This window comes from Macrotis lagotis, chromosome 2 (assembly GCF_037893015.1).
Source record: "Macrotis lagotis isolate mMagLag1 chromosome 2, bilby.v1.9.chrom.fasta, whole genome shotgun sequence".
Classification (NCBI taxonomy): Eukaryota; Metazoa; Chordata; class Mammalia; order Peramelemorphia; family Peramelidae; genus Macrotis; species Macrotis lagotis.
In genome coordinates, this window is record NC_133659.1 from 289,220,729 (window position 1) to 289,239,896 (window position 19,168).

Sequence of the window (19,168 nt, forward strand, 5' to 3'; positions counted from 1 at the left end):
ATTTGTTCTCCTCAGAGAGTTTTCTTATCTCTTTTTCCATCTGGCCAATTTTGCTTTTTAAAGCATTCTTCTCCTCAATAACTTTTTGAACTGTTTTATCCATTTGACCTAAGCTGGTTTTTAGCATGCTATTTTCTTCAGCATTTTTTTTTTTGGATTTCTTTGACTAAGCTGCTGACTTCATTTTCATGTTTTTCCTGCATCTCTCTCCTTTCTTTTCCCAGTTTTTCTTCCAACTCCCTCATTTGATTTTCAAAGTCTTTTTTTGAGCTCTGTCATAGCCTGAGTCCAATTTCTGTTTTTCTTGGAGTCTTTAGATGCAGGAGTTTGTGCTTCCTCATCTTCAGACTATTTTGATCCTTCTTGGGCTCATTTGCAAAATATTTCTCAATAGTCTTCCTTTTGTTTCTCTGCTTGCTCATTTTCCCAGCCTGGGCTTTGTTTTGGGGTGCTTCCTGAGCTTTTGGGACACTCCCACAAGGGTCTCAGTGTGTGAGGTTCTGTCCTCCCTCCTGGTCTGTGAATGACCATAAGTACCCCCCCTCTGCCACGGGGCTGAGGTGGTGGTGGGGCCCTGCTGTTCTATGGGGGGGCCTAGATTTCGATCAGGATCTGAATGTGGTCAGAGCCCCAGAGTCCTGTTCCAGGGGCAGAGGACTGAGCTTGCAGTTTCTCTTCACTCCCCTCCCTCAGCTCAGTGGGCTCATGCCCTGGGGGCTCCTGCTTACTGGCTCTGCCTGCTTCTGTTTCCGGGTCTGGGCTGCAGAAAGACCAAGTTGCTCCCTGTGTGCCCCAAGGGCTGGGCTCCACGTGCTTGTTCTGGCAGAGGTCCCCCACTGTTCCTCCACTTTGTGCCCGGTGCTCCATGGGGTGCATCTCAGGAGACTCCCCTGCTGCTGTGAGCTGGGGTGCCCAGCACTCTGGGGCTGCCTCCGGGAGGCTGAAGTTCTTTGGCTCTGGCGGACCACCCCTCTGGCAAGCTGCCCCTCTGACCCCGGGAGCAGAGCCTTTCTGCTCTTTTCCAGGTTACCTTGAGTAGGGGGACTGCCTCACTGGGTCCCTTTGTGGGTTCTGTCTCTCGAAAGTTTAGTTAGAGTCCTTAGCTGATGAGTTTTATCAGAGAGCTCCTAAGACTTGATCCCTTCTTGTCGCCATCTTGGCTCTGCCCCCGATGATCCTCTTGGATTTATTTTCTAGGTCATTTGTTTTTCCTAAAATGTACAATACATTTTCTTCAACTTTTTTCAGCCACTTGATTTTGTTTGATGAAGTTTTAATGTCTCATAGATTCATTAGTTTCTATTAATACAATTCTAATTTTTAGAGTTTTAGTTTCTTCAGTTAGTTTTTGTGTTTCCTTTTCAGTTGGTTAACTTTACTTTCCAGTGGATTTACTTTACTTCAGTTGGTTAACTTTATTTTACACTTTCATTTGGTTAATTTTAGTTTTAATGGGTTGCCTTGGGGCAGCTGTGTGGCACAGTGAATAGAGCACTGGCCCTGGAGCCAGGTGAACCTGAGTTCAAATCCAGCCTCAGACACTTATTAATTACCTACCTGAAAAAAAAATGAGTTGTATTCCTTTTCCAGTTGGTCAGTTTTATTTTTTGATGAATTATATTCTTTTTTTCCAGATGGTTATTTTTACTTTTAAAGGAGTTGATTTCTTTCTGTTTTGTTTTGTTTTGCTTATTTTTAGGTTTTTGCAAGGCAAATGGGGTTAAGTGGCTTGCCCAAGGCCACACAGCTAGGTAATTATTAAGTGTCTGAGACCCGATTTGAACCCGAGTACTCCTGACTCCAGGCCGGTGCTTTATCCACCACACCACCTAGCCACCCCAAGAAGTTGATTTCTTTGGTCAATTTTTCATAATTTTCCTGGAGGGTTCTCATTTCTTTTTTTCCCCCATTTTTCTTCTTCCTCTTTCTTTTGGTTTTTAAAATCTTTTTTAAGCTCTTCTATGAGGTTTTAGATTTGAGGCAAATTCATAAACTCTTTTGATACTTCCCATGTAAGTAATTTGTCACTGCTTTTTTCAGCTGAGATGGCATTGTTATCATCTCTATCTGAATAGCAGCTTTCTATCATTAGCACTCTTTTTGATTTTTTGCTCATTTTGATTGTTGAGCTCTATTCTGAGGTATAGGGAATATAGTCCCAAGCTTTTTGTGCTGGGGCTGGGGGATAGGGTGGTGTCTGATTCCAGGCTTATCACTTGTCAAGATGTTGCCTATACAATCCGGGGATTGCTTATGCAGAGGTTAGTTTCCTCCTTTATGTCCAGGCTCTGCCTATGCAGTGGTTTGTTCCCAACTGAATCCTCTCTGTTGCCCAGTGTTCCCAGGGTTCAGACTTTTTCTGGGGAAGGGACCCTCTCTGCTGGTCTGCTATCTAGCTCCCAGGACATGGGGTGCTGTCAAGGTGACAGCATTGTCATTGGATTGTACTGGGGCTTAAAAGACTCCCACTGACTTTTCCACTTTCCCAAGACCTTCACTGAAGATCCTCCATGATGATTACGGATGAAAGTTTGTTTCAATCATTTTTTTTGTAGGATCTGTAGCTTTAATGTCTGTGTCTTAGAAATACAGTGATTACCAATCAATTCATTTAAAATTGTAACATTGTATATGGAAAAGGTCCAGGAACATGCAAGCTTCACACCACCATCTTGGCTCCACCCCAGAAGTCTTCAACATTCATTTTTATAATATTTTGAGTTTCAATATTTTTCTCCCTCCCTCCAACCCCTCCCATCTCCCAAAGGAGGAGGTAAGGAATCTGATATGGATCATACATGTATAATCATATTAAACCTATTTCTACATCAGTCATATTGTGAAAGAAGAATCAGAACAAAAGGGAAAAATACAAGAAATAAAAAACAAAAAAGTGAAATTAGTGTGCTTTCATCTGCATTCATACTCAATTGTTCTTTCTTAGTTGTTTTTTTAGTTTACAGCATTTATTTTTTATAAGATTTTTGAATTCCAAATTTTGCCCTCCCTTCTCCCCTCCCCAATTTATCCAATATAGATTGTACATGTGCCATCATGTCAAACATATCTCCATATTCTTCATGTTGTAAAAGAGGAATAAGAAGAAAAGGGAAAAACTACAAGAAAGAAAAAAATTTTTAAGTGAAAATTTTATGCTTTGCTCTGTATTCAAACTCTACAATTCTCTCTCTAGATGTGCATGGCACCTTCCATTACAGGTCTTAGAATTATCTCTAATCACTATATTTCTTTTTTTTTAAGTTTTTTTGCAAAGCAGTGGGTTTAAGTGGCTTGCCCAAGGCCACACACTTAGGTAATTATTAAGTGTCTGAGGCCGGATTTGAACTCAAGTACTCCTGACTCCAGGGCCGGTGCTCTATCCACTGCGCCACCTATCTGCCCCAAATCACTATATTTCTAAGAAAAGCCAAGTGTATCATAATTGATCACTTCACAATGTTGCCATTAATGGTACAATGCTTTCCTGGTCTGCTCACTCACTCAGAATCAGTTCATGTGAGCCTTTTTGAATTTTTCTAAAATTTACCTGCTTTTACAGAACAATAGTATACCATCACATTCATATACCACAATTGATTCAGTCATTCCACATTGATGAGTATCCCTTCAATTTCCAATTCTTTGTCATCCCCAAAACAGCTGCTTTGTTTTTGAACATATAACTTTTTTTTCTTTTTTATGATCTCTTTGGGATGTAGACACAGAAGTGGTATTGCTGGTTTAAAAGATATGCAAAGGATTATAGTGGCTTGGTATTTTAGAGAAGGGAGGGGATGTCCAGTACTGGAGATGGTGGACAGAGATGCAATTGAGATGAATTAGGTTTTCCATGATTATAAGGAGTTGGAAAAACAGAATAAAGTAAAAAAAAAAACCATTGACTCCACGAGATAACAAGAAATAGAACAAAATAAAAAATGGTGACTAAGAAAAGGTAAGGTGTATCTAACCCACTAAAATAACTATAATAATAATAACAAAAGAAATAACTTGGAGGGGCAGTTAGGTGGCGCAGTGGATAGAGTACCGGCCCTGGAGTCAGGACTACCTGAGTTCAAATTTGACCTCAGACACTAAATAATTACCTAGCTGTGTGGCCTTGGGCAAGCCACTTAACCCCATTGCCTTGAAAAACTAAAAAAAAAAAACCAAAAAAAAAAAAACTTGGAAAACACATGAAGATGCAATCATCTGAGAATTATCAATCTCCCAGAAAACTATGACCAAACAAAAAAACATAGCCCCCCCCACATTTCAAAAAATCATAAAAGAAAACTTCCCAGAATTATTAGAAATAGGGAGGGGAGCTAGGTGGCGCAGTGGATAGAGCACCAGCCTTGGGGTCAGGAGGACCTTAGTTCAAATCTGGCCTTAGACACTTAATAATTGAGTAGCTGTATGATCTTGGGCAAGTCACTTAACCCCATTGCCTTGCAAAACAAAAGACAAAAAAAAAAGGGAAAAGGGAAAATAGAAAAAAACCTCTACCAATCACCACTTGTTTCCTAATAATATTATAGTCAAATAAAAGAACTTTCAAGCCAAAGAAAATTGCAACAGAAGGAAAGAGTTCAACAACAAAAGAATTATAGTCAGGATGCTGCAAATATTATAAAAGAAATAAAATATTGGACTTTCATATTCCAAAAAGCTAAACATAAAGGTTTATAAGAAAGAATAGCATCAGCAAAACTGAGCATAATCTTGTAGAGGAAAAAAATGAACACTTAATAAAACAGAAGATATTCAAGCATTTCTGAACAAACCAGAGCTGAATAAAAATTTAAATTGGAAACAAAGAAGTCAAGAGAAACATAGAAAAGTAATTATATTTGAGAAAGGGCTGGACCAATGATATGGAGATTTAACTCCTGTAGAAGAAAAAGAAATAATTATTCCATAAATCCTCAGTCTTCAAGAATTGAGTACCTAATGTACAATCATAAGAACTGGATATAATTTTGTTCTGCTTTGTAGATTTTAAGAGAGTTAAGAAAAGGAAGGGAAAAGAGAAACATGAGTAAAGAATGGAGAAAGATGGGAAAGAAGATCACTATTTTTTATAAAAATGTTATTTGGAAGAATATACAAACATATAGTAAGCATCAAAGGCATTAAGCATATCTAATGATCCTCAATTTTATCTGAACACTCACATTTATACTGACACTCAACACACCAATTTTTTTTGGGGGGGGGCAAAGCAATGGGGTTAAGGTCTCTTGCCCAAGGTCACAACTAGGTAATTATTAAGTGTCTGAGGCCAGATTTGAGGTCAGGTCCTCCTAACTCCAGAGCCAGTGCTCTAGCCATTGTGCCACCTATCTGCCCCAACACTCTCACAGAATTTAGTAAAGAAATATATTAAATCTAACAGTGAAACTAGGAGAGACAGCACATGTGGAAAGGGAATATTTACATGCAAAACAAATGCCAACTTCAAAAGTTAAATCACAAAAGGGGCGATTAAGAACCAGACTATCACAGTTCTCTTCCTTGACCATTTTTGCAAAGAGGAGGAAAGGAGGGGAAAAAAAAGAAAAAAGGAAAAAAATAAGTTGGATAAATATATAAAAATGACACTATAACCATAACAAACAAGATGAATTCATTCATAAAACAGCAAATTGAGCTAAAGAATCAAATAACATCTCATTAACAAGAAACACATTTGAAACTTATAGACTCACATGGCATTTAAATAAATTGGAGATGAACTTATTATGTTTTAATTGAATTTTAAAAAGTAAACAAGCAACCCTGAATGCTATGAAATGATAAATACAGGACGGCTAGGTGGCACAGTGGATAAAGCACCAGCCCTGGAGTAGGAGTACCTGGGTTCAAATCTGGTCTCAGAAACTTAATAAGTACCTAGCTGTGTGGCCTTGGACAAGTCACTTAACCCCATTTGCCTTGCAAAAACCTAAAAAAAATGATAAATACTAGTCCCTAAGAAGATTTATGAAAGATACTTCTCCCTGCTCCTTTGCAGAAAATTGGATCTGTGAATATATAGCAATGTCCTTAATAGAACAACATCTCATGTGCTGATCAGTTTTGCTGGAATTTTTTTCTTTTCTCTTTTGGAAAGCAAATTATTTATTATAAGGAATTACTCTCTGGAAAGGTTAAGGAATATTGTGAGAAATATAAGCTAAGTAAAAATAAAAACTAATCATTTATATATATTTAAAAAGATAAGCAAGAGAACTATGCTATGCTTCAAGTTACCATATAAACTGAATTCATATCAATACTTAATATAATTGCACCAAATGGAATAGCAGCAGTCTTTAAAGAAAAAAAATTAGTTGACTAAGAGATTAAAACAAAGAAAAAAGCATAACAGTTGGAAATGAATCAATATTCCTCTTTTAAATTATCTTTCCTAAGTCTGTTTTCCATATCAGTTGTTTTTTCAGTGAGATATTTCACATTTTCTTCTAATTTTTCATTTTTTTGGTTTTGAAGTATTGATTCCTGATTTCTGGTAAATTCATCAATCTCCCTGAATTCTATTCTTTGTCTGAAGGATTTGTTCTCCTCAGAGAGTTTTCTTATCTCTTTTTCCATCTGGCCAATTTTGCTTTTTAAAGCACTCTTCTCCTCAATAACTTTTTGAACTGTTTTATCCATTTGACCTAAGCTGGCTTTTAGCATGCTATTTTCTTCAGCATTTTTTTGGATTTCCTTGACTAGGCTGCTGACTTCATTTTCATGTTTTTTCCTGTATCTCTCTCCTTTCTTTTCCCCAGTTTTTCTTCTAACTCCCTCATTTGATTTTTGAAGTCTTTTTTGAGCTCTGTCATAGCCTGAGCCCAATTTCTGTTTTTCTTGGAGTCTTTAGATGCAGGAGCTTGTGCTTCCTCATCTTCAGACTGAATATATTGATCCTTCTTAGGTTCATAGATAATTTATTTCTCAATGGTGTTTCTCTTGTTTCTTTGCTTGCTCATTTTCCCAGTCTAAGCCTGTTTTTTGGGTTGCTTCCTGAGCTTTAGGGGACACTGCAACAAGAGTCTCTGTGTGTGAGGCTCTGTCCTCCCTCTTGGTCTGTAAATGACCACAAGCTCCCTCTCTCTGCCACGGGGCTCAGGTGGGAGGTGGCCCTGCTGTTCTATGGCGGGGCCTGGACTGCGATCAGGATCTGAATGTGGTCAGAGCCCCAGAGTCCTGTTCCAGGGGCAGAGGACAGAGACCAGCAGTCTCTCTCTCTCTTCACTCCCCTCCCTAGGTTCAATGGGCTCATGCCCTGGGGGCTCCTGCTTACCTGCTCCACCTGCTTCTGTTTCCTGGATCTGGAATGCAGTGGCCAAGCAGCTTGCTGTGTGCCCTGAGGGCTGTGCTCACTCTGGCAGAGGTCCCCCCCTCTGTTCCCCCAATTTGTGCCTGGTGCTCCCCAGGATGCAAGTCAGGAAACTCCTGTGCTGCTGTGAGCTGTGGCTCCCAGCACCCTGGGGCTGCCTCTGGGAGGCTGAAGTTCTTTCACTCTGGCGGGCCACCCCTCCAACCCTGGGGAGCAGAGCCTTTCTGCTCTTTTCCAGGTTACCTTGAGTAGGAGAACTGCCTCATTGGGTTCTGTCTCTCGAAAATTTAGTTAGAGTCCTTAGTTTCAAAGATTTTTGAGAGAATGCCTAGGACAGGATCCATTCTTGGCTCCATCTTGGCTCCGCCCCCAATATTCCTCTTTTAGACCTAGATAAATCTGACAGAAGTAAGAACAAAGTTATAAATTCAAATAGAATTTTTAGAACTAGATATGATATAATTCTGGTTATTACTGAATGATAACAGAATATATAGCTCTTGGCTAATATAGTTGTTGGAATGGAATGAAGACTGCCTAGATGATAAAATCTTAAAGTTTACATGAAAATGAATAATAATAAAGAATATAAAAGGATTATGGGAGTATAGTGGAATAAGATAGGAAATTACCTGTATCTCCTAAATTCTCTTACAATTTAAAATAATGCCTAAAAGTAAGCTTTATAGCAGCAGAAATAATTAAAAATCAAGATAAAAAAATTGTTTGACCAAGACAACTTGAGAGGATGATCCGAAAAGTAGTAGCATGTAGTAGTATGCCTGGCTGGTAGTGTACATACTTCTGGACACAATCAACAAACAATTTCTTGGGGCATCTGGGTAGGGTGGCAGCCTCAGCTTCTGGAACTTTTACCCACAGACAGTGAGGGTCAGACAATTGATAAGGGAAGATGGCAGGGTCCTCTGTTGGCACTGGAATAAACTCAGTTCCAGACTGCTGCTATGAGTGAGGAGGAGAAAGAACACTTTGGTGAATGCCAGTGAATATGGGAGCAGAGGGCAGGGGCCTCTGCTGGCTATGATACTCAAAGGAGAGTTGAGTGCCTGGTTTAAGTTCCAGGACAGAGGGGTAAGCTAAAGTTTACAGTGGGGGAGGAACTATAGGGAGTAAGTCATTTGTAATGACAGCATTTCTGAAGGGCCCTGGTCAAGGATATCAAGGCAGAGAAGAATACCTGAGGTTCAGGCCCCCAGATATAGCTCAGAAAACTATGAAAAACCTGAAGCTTGAGACATTAACCCCTATACCTTGGGATGAGAGTCTGACTAAAAGACTAATAGTCAAGAAATAAGTTACTAAAAGTGAGTAAGCAAAAGAAAACAAATGTAACCAAAGATAGCTAATATAGTGATAGTGAAGTTCTAAGTTCAAATTCAGAAGAGGAAAGTGAAGTGGAGCTACTTTAACTTCAAAGAAAAATGTAAAACAATCACTAAAAAGTTCCTGGAAGAGCTTAAAAATAACTTTAAAAATCAATAAGAGAGATTGAGGAAAAATAAGAGTAATTCAAAGGAATTCTGAAAAGAAAGTCAACAATGGGAAAAAGAGAGCCCAAAACTTAACAGAAGAAAGTAACACCTTAAAAATTAGAATTGGACAAGGGGTAGCTAATGGCTTCATAAGACACTAAGAAATAATAAAACAAAATAAAAAAAGAAGACATAGAAGAGTATAGGAAACATCTCATCAGAAGAATAACTGACCTAGAAAAAAGATCAAGAAGAGACGATGTAAGAATTTTTGTACTACTTGAAAGTTATAATCAAAAAGAGTCTAGTGACTACACTTCAAGAAATTAGTAAGGACAATTGCCCTGGAGTTTTTGGACTAGAGGGTAAAACAGAAATTGAAAAAAAAATCCACTGATTATCACCTGAAAGAACTCTCAAGATGAAAACTCAAAGGAAAAATTTAGTGTTAAGTTTCAAAACTTCCAGGTCAAGGACAAAATATTGCAACACGTAGAAAGAAATCATTTAAATACTGTGGATACAATCAGGATTACATAAGATTTAGCAACTTCTACATAAAAAAACCAAAGAACATGTAAAATGATATTCTGGAGGGTAAAGGAGCTGGGTTTGCAACCAAGTATAACTTACCATGCAAAGCTGAATGCAATCCTGTAAAAGTTAGATATTTAATGGTTTAAGGAAGTTTCCAGAACTGAATGGAAAATTTGACCTATAAAAACTAGGAGAAACAAAAGACCATAAACATGAAAGACTAATTAGAAGGGATTTAATAAGGTAAAATCATTTTCTGAGAAACTATTATCTGAAACTCTTAAGAATGTTACCATCCCTAAGATAGTTTGAAAGGGCATATATAAATAGAAGACTTGAGGTTGGGTTGAGTATAATGGGATGATCCTAAAAAATTAAATTGGGTAGAGAGATGTAAAAAGGAGCAATTATCTCTCTCAAAATGAAGCATGAATGGAAGAATTGATTTGAATGGGGGTAAAGGGTTGGTACCACAATTCTCAACCAAACTGAGTTAAAGAGATAATAACATACACATGTAGAAGAGTACAAAATCCTTAACTACAGAGAACTAGGACAAGGGGAGAAGATAAGGGAGGGATTCTTTAGAAGGAATACAGTTTAAGGAGGAAGTAAATTAGACATCTGAAGAGTGAAAGAAATAGAGAAGAAAAATAGGAGAGAGGGAAATATACAACTAGTAGTAATAATAACTTTGAATGTGAATGAGATGAACTCACACATAAAACAGAAATGGAAAGCAAAATGTATTAGAAATCAGAATCCAACAATATATTTTTTACAAGAAAAACATTTTAAAACAAGAGAATCACATAAAGTAAAAAATAAAGGACTTCAGTAGAATTTATTGTGCTTCAGTTCTGTAAAAAAATACCACGGGTAGCAAATCATGACCTCTGACAAAATTAAAATTAAAATAAAACAGATTTACAGGGATAGGATCTCAGAAAATCCTGGAAAGACTTGCATGAACTGATGCTGAGTTGAAGTGAACCAAAAGAACATTAATATGCAAACTAACAGCAACATTGTGTGATGATCAACTATGATGGACTTGCTCCTTTCATTAATACAATAATCAAAGACAATTCTAAAAGACTTTTGATGGAAAGTACTATCCATATCCAGAGAAGGAATTAAGGTGTTCAAATGTAGACCAAAGCTTACTATCTACAATGTTTTAAAATTGTCTTATATATTATATTTTCCCCTCTAATGTTTTTTTCCTTTTTTGATTTGATTCTTCTTTCACAACATGATTAATATGAATAGATATTTAACATAGTTATACAAGTGTAACCTATATTAGATTGCTTTCTGTCAAGGGAGAGGGAAGAGAAGGAAGGAGGAAAAAAAACGTTGAAACGTGAAACTTTGCCAAAAAAAAAGATTGTTGAATATTATTTGGCATATAGTTGGAAAAATAAATAAAATATTTTTTAAAAAAGAAAAAAAGGTTAAAACATTTAATTAAAAGAGTTAAATGGGGGAAACTAAATTATGTCAAAAGGTACAATAGATAATGAAGTAATAGCAATAAAAACCTATATGCACCAAATGCTATAGCATCCACATTTTTAAGGAAAAGCTAAATGAATTACAGATGGAAATAAATGGCAAAACTTCAAGAGTGGGGAATTTCACCCTTCCACTTTCAGAACTAAATAAATACAACCAAAAAAATAAATAAGAAAGAAATTAAGAAGACGAATAGAATCTATTTCTGAAACTTCACACGCTCTCAGGGAGGTGACCATCTTCCAGGTAAAAGATCAGCCTATTGGGAAGGACTCTGGCAAGAATCTTACCAGCAAAGACTAAAAGAGAAATACCCCTGTGATTGTCATAGGACAATATATTCCCTTTATTTTTATAGAGATGGATGATGGAGGCATCCTTGAATTCTTGTGGAATAACCTCCTTATGTCATATAACTTGGAAAATTTCAGTCAGTTTTTTGTATGAGCAAATGAACCACTCACATAGTATATCTCAGCTGAAATAGAATCAGCACCAGATGCTTTGCAACTTGAAAGGAGCCTAATAACATTCAAAACCTTATTGTCCATCTTCATTTGGAACTTCAGCTAGGAACTGACTTCAGCATGAGGTGAATGATCAATGGCTTCTGCATTGATTGATGATGGTCTGTAAAGAACACTATGGAAGTGTTTCAGCCCTTCCCTCAAGGATCATGTCCCTAATGTTAATCAATGTGGATCCATCAGCACTGAATATTTGAGATGCACCATATTACCCATAAATTGCCTTCAGAGCATCATAAAAGTACTTTGGTTTGTTACTATCTGAATAAAACTGAATTTCATCTGCCTTCTTAATGAGCCAAGAGTCCTGCTTGTATTTTACTTTTTTTTCCCTCATTTTTTTGATGGCCATGTTTTATTCATCCTTTTCTTTAAACAGGTTAAACCAAAGATAAGGACAGTATTCAATAAAATAAAAATAGGTAAAATGAATTTTCAAGAGACTGAGATGGCTACATGCTACCATTTAACCTAATTTTATTCATGCTTGTTTTGAGATGGGGAAATAGATCGTTTAGTAAAAACATACAGTAAAAAGAAGTCTTACCCCGTACAACTTTTAGCCTACAATAATGATGTACCTTAATTATGTCCTTGTACATGTCTAACATTACAATTTTTTTAAAAGGTAAACCACAATTAAGACTTTTAGAATCATTTTTATAATAAAGTAATTCCTAATTTTTCTTTATAGATAGATGAAGTGCCTCCAAAATAGAAATTCTTATACACAGTGAGTGTTTTACTTAAAATGAACACTTAAGTAAATTGAGTATGTGGACAGCCTCAGAACAAGCTGACACTATAATATTCAACTAGGTAGGTAACAAACCGTAGTGCCAAATGGAAAAAACTTTATTTGCAAATAAATTTCAAAATAACTAAGTTAACTTTCTATAACATTGAATACAGAAAATATATTGATTTGCTAAAATAAATAGATGTGGTATATTAATACTTCACTATAAAGAATGCATAAAGAATACTTTATAAACATTATTAAGAAGTTATTATAATAATGCTGGCTAAATAGAAGTTGGCATATTGTGAAACACTATGGGTTGTACTTTACTTTTGATGGAATTAAAATGCTGCTTTCTTAGTAAATGGATGAACCATCCTGCTGATAAATCTTGTGGAGTTCTTGTTTTTTCATTTAGTAGCTTCTGTATTTCCCCATTATTTTCATCAAACCAATCTTGATGTTTGCAAGTGTTCTGGCCCAGTTGAGCAAATGAAGCACTACACATCAGTCTCTGAAAGCTGTCCACTCTTTTTCTTGTTCCACTGTTGCCAACTATAGGTTGGCTCAGTTTTCCCCTCCCAGTTAGCAACAAACTGTTCTCACTGCAAGAAACAATCTATTCTCTTGACATTAATTCTTCTAGTAGTCATTTTGCCTTGGGGCTACCCACTTTGATAAAAATGAGAATATTTAGCTTGGATAGGATGAGTCTGTGATCAATCCAGCACTCTGCACCCACACATTGCCTTTGTCACTTTCACATCCTATCTCTTCTCCTTACAAAGCATTTAGTCTGTTTGATGCCAATGTTTGTTACAAGGGTTCATCCAGGAAGTTTTTTATTGCATTTAAGTAAATGGAAGACTGTGTTTGTGATGAGAAAAATCAATGAGATGCATAGCTCATTTCAATTTATTTTATTTTTATTTCCCCCCATTACATACTCATTCCAATAACTCGTTCCAATATTAAATGAATTATTTGGAACAGGCAAAGAAGGAGTCCTACCAAACTACTTTTGTAAAACAAATATGATGCTAATAACTAATCCAGAAAGTACAAAAAACAGAGAAAGAAAAATTAATATTGTTGCAAAAACCCTAAATAAAATATTTGCTAGGGAGGACTGCAATAATATATCACAAAAATTATACATTGTAACCAAATGGGAGTTATACTAGGAATGTAGAGATGGTTTAACATAAGAAAAATGATTCACATAATGGATTATTACTAGTCCTTCACTAACAAAGAAGACCAAATTGATTATATACATAACAAAAGTAAACAAAAAGTCATACAATTATATCAATAGATGTAGAAAAAACTTTTGATAGAATGCAGCCCTCATTCTTATTAAAAATACTTGAAAGCAGAGGTATAATTCTTGAAAATAAGAAGCATCTCCCTAAAACAATAAAACCAGCATTATTTCTAATGGGAATAAGTTAGATGCTTTCCCAATAAGATCAGGGATGCAAGCAAGGATGTCCTTCATCACATTATTTAATAATGCATTAGAAATGCTAGCAATAGTAAGAAGAAAAAAAATGGAAGGAATCAAAATGGATAGTGAAGTTAATAAAACTACTTCTGTTTTTTGCAGATGATATGATGATATACTTAAAAAACCTATAGATTAAAAAGCTAGTTGAAACAATTTTAGCAAAATAACCATGATATAAAATAATTCCTCAAAATCATCAGCATTTCTATCTATTGCCAACAAAACACTGCAAAAAGATATGTAAGAGATATACCATTTAAAATAACCATAGACCACATAAAATTCCTGAGAGTGCACCTGACATTTTGATAAACCCAGGAACTATAAAACACCTATTGTATAACTAAACTCAATTTAAATAATTGGAGAAGTATTTCATTGTTCATGGATAAAGAGTCAATACAATAAAAAATGACCATTTTCCATAACCTAATTTATTTATTCAATGCTATTCCAATTAAGTTACTAAAAAATAACAAAATTCATTTGGAAGAATAAAAAGTAAAAAATTTCAAAGGAATTAATAAAAACAAAAAAGTAACAGAACTACTAACTGGTTAAGAAATAGAAAGGTGGGGGTGGCTAGGTGGCACAGTGAATAGAGCATCGGCCTTGGAGTTAGGAGTACCTGGGTTCAAATCCGACCTCAGACACTTTATAATTACCTAGCCGTGTGGCCTTGGGCAAGCCACTTAACCCCATTGCCTTGAAAAAATCTAAAAAAGTAAAAATTAAAAAAAAATAATAAAAAAAAGGAAATAGAAAGGTGAATGGATAGAATAGAATAGATTCATAAAGCAGTAGTAAATGATTATAGTAACCTGGTGTTAGACCATGTAAAGATTTAAAACTTTTGGGATAAAAATTCATTATTTGCTTAAAATTGTTGGGAGAACTGGAAAGCAGGCTGGCAGAAATTAGGTATAGATAAATAACCCCTCTCCCCCTCCCTTAAATCCAATTCACTTCATGTCATGGCAACACATCCCTAATATCATGGCCCTCTTTGAGAATAAAGGACAAACGAGAACAACATCACTATTTACCAAGAAAAGTCAAAATAGATACTTGACCAAGATATAAAGAGAGATGTCATAAGCAAATTAGAAGAATATATTATCTATCAGACTTATGGAAGGAAAAGAACTTATGAATAAACAAGAGACAGAAAGCATTGTGAGTTATAAAATGAATAACTCATTAAATTAAAAGATTTAATCAATGAATTTATTAAAATTAATAACAAACTATAATTTATTATTCAACATATTTGTTAATGTATTTAATTTATTAATTGTAATTAAATTAATATAATTAAATTCTATTATTATTATTAAAATAATTAATACATTTTAAATAATTTAATTAATTTAAAATGTTTTGTACAAATAAAACCAATGTAAGTAAAGATTAAAAGGGAAAGCAGAAAATTGGGGAGGGGGGGGAAATTTTATAAAAATTTTTCTCAGAAAGAAGGGCTCATATATCAAATATACACAGAATTATGTAAATTTATAAGAATGAATCATTCCCCAATTTATAAATGGTAAAAGAATATAAATAGGCAGTTTTTTGGATAAAAAAATCAAAACTATATATATATATATATATATATATAGAGAGAGAGAGAGAGGAGAGAGAGAGAGAGACATGAAAAATTCTCTAAATAATTTTAGATTAGAGAAACACATATTGAAACAATTTTGAGATATCATCTCACACCTATCAGATTATCTAAAGATGATAAAAGGAGAGAAAATGACAAAATGTGGGAAGGGATATGGAAAAATTGGGACATTAATCATAGTTGGTAGAATTGTAAACTGATTCAGTCATTTTGGAGAACAACTTGGAATTATGCTCAAAGAATTATAAAACTTTTGACCAAGCAATACAAGATGAATAGGGGGGGAAAGAAAAAGGAAAATAACCTCTATATTCTAAAATAGTCATAGTAGCTCTCTTTGTGATGGCAAAGAATTAGAAATTGAGGGAATTCCCATGAATGGGAAATGGCTAAATAAGTTGTGGTATATGATTGGGATGGAATATTATTGTGCTGTAAGAAGTGATGAGCAGGGGGGGCAGAGCCAAGATGGCGACAAGAACAGATCATGTCTTAGGCGCTCTCTTGTAAAACTTATAAACTAAGGACTCTAAATTTTCGAGAGACAGAACCCACAGAGGGTCCAAATGAGGCAGTTCTACTCAAGGTAACCTGGAAAAGAGCAGAAAGGCTCTGCTCCCGGTCAGAGGGGCGGCCCACCAGAGGGGTGGCCCACCAGAGCAAAAGAACTTCAGCCTCCGGGAGGCAGCCCCAGGGTGCTGGGAGATGGCTCACAGCAGTGGGGGAAGTTTCCTGAGCTACACTCTGGGGAGCACAAAGCACAAATTGTGGGAACAGCTGGGGAACCTCTGCCAGAGCAAGCACGTGAAGCCCAGCCCTCAGGGCACACAGCCAGCAGCTGTGCTTGTGGCCAAGGCAGTCCAGATCCAGGAAACAGAAGCAGGCAGAGAGGTAGAGCAGGAGCCCCCAGGGCATGAGCCCATAGAGCTGAGGGAGGGGAGTGAAGAGAGAGACTACTGAGCTCATCTCCTTTGCACCTGGAACAGGATTCTGGGGCTTTGAACACATTCAGATCCTGATTGTAGTCTAGGCCCCCCCATAGAACAGCAGGGGCCCCCCTCCACCTCAGCCCCATAGCAGAGGGGGACACATACGTCATTCACAGACCAGGAAGGAGGACAGAGCCTCACACACTGAGACCCTTGTGGGAGTGTCCCAAAAGCTCAGGAAGCACCCCCAAAAACATGCTTAGGGCTGGGAAAATGAGCAAGCAGAGAAAAAAGAGGAACACCATTGAGAAATACATTATCTATGATCCCAAGAAGGATCAATATACTCAGTCTGAAGATGAGGAAACACAAGCTCCTGCATCTAAAAGACTCCAAGAGGGGTGGCTACGTGGCACAATGGATAGGGCACCAGCCCTGAAGTCAGGAGTTCAAATCCGGTCTCAGACACTTGATGATTGCCTAGCTGAGTGGCCTTGGGCAAGCCACTTAAGCCCATTTGCCTTGCAAAAACCTAAAGACTCCAAGAGGGACAGAAATTGGGATCAGGCTATGACAGAGCTCAAAAAAGACTTTGAAAATCAAATGAGGGAGTTAGAAGGAAAACTGGGAAAAGAAAGGAGAGAGATGCAGGATAAACATGAAAAATGAAGTCAGCAGCCTAGTCAAGGAAATCCAAAAAAATGCTGAAGAAAATAGCATGCTAAAAACCAGCTTAGGTCAAATGGATATAAAACAGTTCAAAAAGTTATTGAGGAGAACTATGCTTTAAAAAGCAGAATTGACCAGATGGAAAAAGAGATAAGAAAGCTCTCTGAGGAAAACAAATCCTTCAGACAAAGAATGGAACTCAGGGAGATTGATGAATTTACCAGAAATCAGGACTCATTACTTCAAAACCAAAAAAATGAAAAATTAGAAGAAAATGTGAAATATCTCATTGAAAAAACAACTGATATGGAAAATGGATTTAGGAAAGATAATTTAAAAATTATTGGAATACCTGAAAGTCATGATCAGGAAAAGAGCTTTGACATCATTTTCAAAGAATTACTACAGGAAAATTGCCCTGATATTATAGAAGCAGAGGGCAAAAATAGAAATGGAGAGAATCCACCAATTCCCCTGAGAAAGAAATCCCCAAAAAACCAACCCCCCAGGAATATTATAGCCAAGTTCCAGAACTCCCAAGTCAAAGAGAAAATATTACAAGCAGCCAGAAGGACACAATTCAAATATCATGGAGCTGCAGTCAGGATCACACAGGACTTAGCAGCAACTACATTAAAAGCTCATAGGGCTTGGAATATAATATACCGGAAGGCAAAAGAGCTTGGAATGCAACTGAGAATCAACTACCTAGCAAAACTGAATGTTCTCTTCCAGGGAAAAAGATGAACTTTCAATGGACTTTCAATGAACCAGGGGAATTTCAAATGTTCCTGTTGGAATGGCCAGAGCTGAACAGAAGGTTTGGTCTTCAAATACAGGACTCAGGTGAAGCATAGAGATTGGAGGAGAAGGGGAAAATATGAGGGACTTAATGATGATGAATTGCATGTATTACTGCATAGAAAAATGATACTGATAATACTCATATGAACCTTCTCAGTTAATAGAGCAGGTAGAAGGAGTTTTTATAGTTGAAGCACAGGAGAAAGCTGAATATGAAGATAAAATATGGCATAAAAATGGAGTCAATAAAAAAGGGAAATGTAATGGGAGAGGGGGGAATAGGCCAAGATATTTCATATAATAAGATTTTTCTTTATTACAATGAGATATTGCAATGATATGGAAGGGGGAAGACAAGGGGAGATGAGGGAATCTTTGCTCTCATCAGAGGTGGCTAGGAGAGGAAACAGCATATATACTCAATGGGGTATAGACATCTGGAGTAAGGGGGGGGACAGGGGGAAGGGGGGGATGTGAGTGATGGAGGAGAGGATGGACCATGGGGGGAGAGTGATCAGATATAACACATTTTCTTTTTTACTTCTTGCAAGGGGCTGGGATTGGATGGCCTGTCCAGGACACTAGGGCCAGGTGGATGCTGTGCCTATGAGGTGGTAGTGGGGCTCGGGGCCTCTTGGCCCCAAGACCAGGAATCTGTTTGTTGAGCCACTCAGCCACCCTACAGCAGAGTCAGAGTGAAAGGAGAGAGAAAATATAGTATATGGTAGTGGAGAAATATGAAAGGAGGGAGTTGCGATCAGCAATGGCAACAGTGGAAAAATATGGAAGTAACTTATGTGATGGACTTACCATAAAGAATGTGATCCACCTACGACAGAGTTGTTGGTGTTAGAACAAAGACTCAAGCACATTTATTATTAATATTATTAATATTATTATTATTAATATTATTTTTTGGGGGGGTGCAGGGAAAACAAGGTCTGGGGCCACATAGCAGGGTGATCCTTGGGTGTCTGAGGCTGGATTTGGACCCAGGTGCTCCTGGCTCAAGGGCTAATACTCTTTCTGCCACCCAGCCACCCCTACTATTATTACTATTTTATTTTATTTTGGGTCCTTTTTTTCCTTTTCTTTTTTTTTTTTTGCAGGGCAGTGGGGTTGGGGTGGCTTGCATGTCACATGGCTGTGTGATTATTGGGTATATGGGGCCAGATATGGGCTCAGGTGCTCCTGGCTCCAGGGTTGGTGCTCTGTCCATTGCGCCACCTGGCCATACCTACAATTATCACTATTATTTTTTTAATTTTAATTTTTTTCTCTCCCCTTTATCGCTTAAGTAAGTCTATATTTTTTGGGGGGAAGAGGTATTTTGTTTACTCTTAAACAATAATATTTTATTAATGCATAAAAAACCATTATTTGTCCAAAATGAGAATAAATAAATATCAAATATTTAAAAATAAGAACCTTATGGCTTAAGAGAATGAAGTAGCTCCAGGGTTGCACAGCTTGAGCTTGGGA